This window comes from Salmo trutta, chromosome 39, assembly GCF_901001165.1.
Source record: "Salmo trutta chromosome 39, fSalTru1.1, whole genome shotgun sequence".
NCBI lineage: Eukaryota > Metazoa > Chordata > Actinopteri > Salmoniformes > Salmonidae > Salmo > Salmo trutta.
In genome coordinates this window covers 9,598,605-9,601,810 of record NC_042995.1, presented here as the reverse complement: position 1 = coordinate 9,601,810, position 3,206 = coordinate 9,598,605, and the positions used below count along the sequence as shown (strand labels likewise).

The 3,206-nt window shown below is 39.8% G+C and overlaps 1 long non-coding RNA gene across 1 annotated transcript; it reads right to left on the bottom strand.

Annotated features, from left to right (window-relative positions):
* Nucleotides 1–358: 358 nt before the first annotated feature.
* On the bottom strand, nt 359–712 carry LOC115179578 (uncharacterized). The gene is made up of 2 exons (XR_003872957.1): nt 518–712; nt 359–403 (listed from the first exon to the last, which is right to left on the bottom strand). It is a non-coding gene; the product is annotated as an uncharacterized LOC115179578 (long non-coding RNA).
* Nucleotides 713–3,206: the final 2,494 nt, after the last annotated feature.

Sequence of the window (3,206 nt, the reverse complement as noted above, 5' to 3'; positions counted from 1 at the left end):
GATGTAATGAAGAAAACAATGTTCTTTATCTCCTCACGTACTGAAAATTTACATTAGTAATTTAGCAGACGCTCAAATCCAGAGCAACTTACAGTAATGAGTGCATACATTAATACTTTTTTCGTACTGGTCCCCCATGGGAATCGAACCCACAACCCTGGCGATGAGAGGACCATGATCTACCAACTGAGCAACACAGGAAAAACATCTACCTTCTCATTGAAACAGTTCATCATGAAACAGTTCTACAGTAACTTTTCATACACAGTGAGAAGTTGGAATGAATAACAAACTTAGTTAGATAGAACCAGCTCTTACCATGAGAAACAGATTTCCCAATCTTCTCCTCTTCTTCATCTTTAATGTTGACATTCAGCTCGTGTTTGACTGCGTTCTTCACTCACTCAGTTTGACACAAAAATAGAACATAACACCTTAACTAAACGTGATAATACCTTAACGTTTTTTTATGACATGTTCTTTCGATATTAGAAAGTTTAAACGTGCTATTACATACCTGTAGCAATCAATTTGAAACGGAGACAAAAGTAATCGTCTCTACTGCACAATTCTGGCGCTTTCTTTGTTATGAAGAATGATGCGCGCCTGGCCGGAACTTCCTGTTCTCCCACTACAGCCACAGAGTTCCTAAACCAAGAGACGCAACAACGCGAGACTTGCGAGAACGCTTGGGAATCAGACCAAGCCGGGGTTTGAGAAGTTAAAACCTCTTACATCTACACGTTCCGCTAGCGGAACGTCTGCTCCAATATCCAATGATGGGCGGGGCGCGAAATTCAAACTCCTCTAAATCCGAAAACTTACACTTTTCAAACATATGACTATGTTACAGCTATTTAAAGACAAGACTCTCCTTTATCTAACCAAACTGTCCGATTTCAAAAAGGCTTTACAGCGAAAGCAAAACATTAGATTATGTCAGCAGAGTACCCAGCCAGGAATAATCACACAGCCATTTTTCAAGCTAGCATATCATGTCACATAAACCCAAACCATATCTAAATGCAGCACTAACCTTTGATGATCTTCATCAGATGACACACCTAGGACATTGTGTTATACAATACATGCATGTCTGTTCAATCAAGTTCATATTTATATCAAAAACCAGCTTTTTACATTAGCATGTGACGTTCAGAACTAGCATTCCCACCGAACACTTCCGGTGATTTTACTAAATTACTCACGATAAACGTTCACAAAAAGCATAACAATTATTTTAAGAATTATAGATACAGAACTCCTCTATGCACTCGATATGTCCGATTTTAAAATAGCTTTTCGGATGAAGCACATTTTGCAATAATGTAAGTACATAGCCCGGCGTTACAGGGCTAGCTATTTAGACACCCACCCAGTGTAGCCTTCACCAAAATCACATTTCCTATAAGAAAAATGTTCTTACCTTGCTTGTTCTTCATCAGAATACACTGCCAGGACTTCTACTTCAATAACAAATGTAGGTTTGGTCCCAAATAATCCATCGTTATATCCAAACAGCGACGTTTTGTTCGTGCGTTCTAGACACTATCCCAACGCTAAATCTCGGCCACGAGCATGACGCAAAATATGACAAAAAATTTCGAAATATTCCATTACCGTACTTCGAAGCATGTCAACCGCTGTTTAAAACCAATATTTATGCAATTTATCTCGTAGAGAAGCGATAATATTCCGACCGGGAATCTGCCTGTCTGTAAACTGAGGAAAAAACCAAAAGCCGGGGGCGGGGCGTGTCACGCGCCTAAGGCTTAGTCCATTGACTGACCACTCAGCATTTGCTCTCGTGTGCTTCAGCCAGGGCTTTGAATGACATCATTCCTGTTTTTCCCGGGCTGTGAGACTCCATTGTTGACGTGAGAAGTGTCACGTAAGAGCAGAGATCCTTTGTAAACGATAGAGAGATTCAAGAAGGGCAAGAAATGTTCAGACAGGGTACTTCCTGAACAGAAGCATCTCAGGTTTTTGCCTGCCATAGGAGTTCTGTTATACTCACAGACACCATTCAAACAGTTTCAGAAACTTTGGAGTGTTTTCTCTCCAAAGCTAATAATTATATGCATATTCCAGTTTCTGGGCAGGACTAATAATCAGATTAAATCGGGTACGTTTTTTATCCAGCCGTGAAATTACTGCCCCCTAGATGTAAGAGGTTTTAAGGAAAGAAGTGAACAATTCTGATGCTTTTGCAGCGGCTAATGGGGATCCTAATAAATACCAAAAAGATTCGTAGGTTGATACTCTTCTTCCAACATCAGTAAAACCGATTGACTTTCCATCTACACACGGTTTAGTGCTCCAAACACTCCAGGAATCTTCTGCATAAGAAGATGAACCTCATTGTCCGAGGAAACTCCAGATATAACACATTTTATACGACCTTTACATAACACCTTTATTAAACTCACCAGATCATTTTCTATCAATGAATGTCGACTTGATTAAGCAATAAGGCACAAGGGGGTATGGTATATGGGCAACATACCACGGTTAAGGGCTGTTCTTAAACACAACGCAACGCGGAGTGCCTGGCCATATACCACAAACCCCAAGGATGCCTTATTGCTATTATAAACTGGTTACCAACGTAATTAGAACAGTAAAAAGTAATGTTTTGTCATACCCCTGGTATATGGTCTGATATATTACGGCTTTCAGCCAATCAGCATTCTGGGCTTGAATCAGGTTCATTATTGTAAATAAATACCCTTTGCACATGTGCATAACTATAGATAAATCCGAAAGGAGAGTTTGAGAGATGAAAGCTGGCAGAGGATCTCGAAATCTCTGAGCAAGAAACATTTGGATGAACATAAAAATGTATGGCAATTGTGCAGTTATTATGTGCCAGATTGTACAGCCGTTATAAATGACCTATTTGCGAGATTGACTTGTCATTTCAAAAGACATAGGCAACAGACTAAAATCTGGGTTTATGTTTCTAATTACATTTTGACATAGTTTGCTTCGATAAAGGCAGGTAGCCTGATAGACCTACATATCATTTCAGATAGTCTACAGTAGCCTAGACAAGATGTAGGCAAGATGTAAACTGAACGATTTAGCAGCTTGCTTACTTCAGATTTCCAGACTAATTTGTTCAACAGGAATGCGAGGCAATTCCTCAATAAGAAGTGCTTGTTTCCCAATAGCCTGCTGGAATAGGCTACTGAGGGATGGGCTCA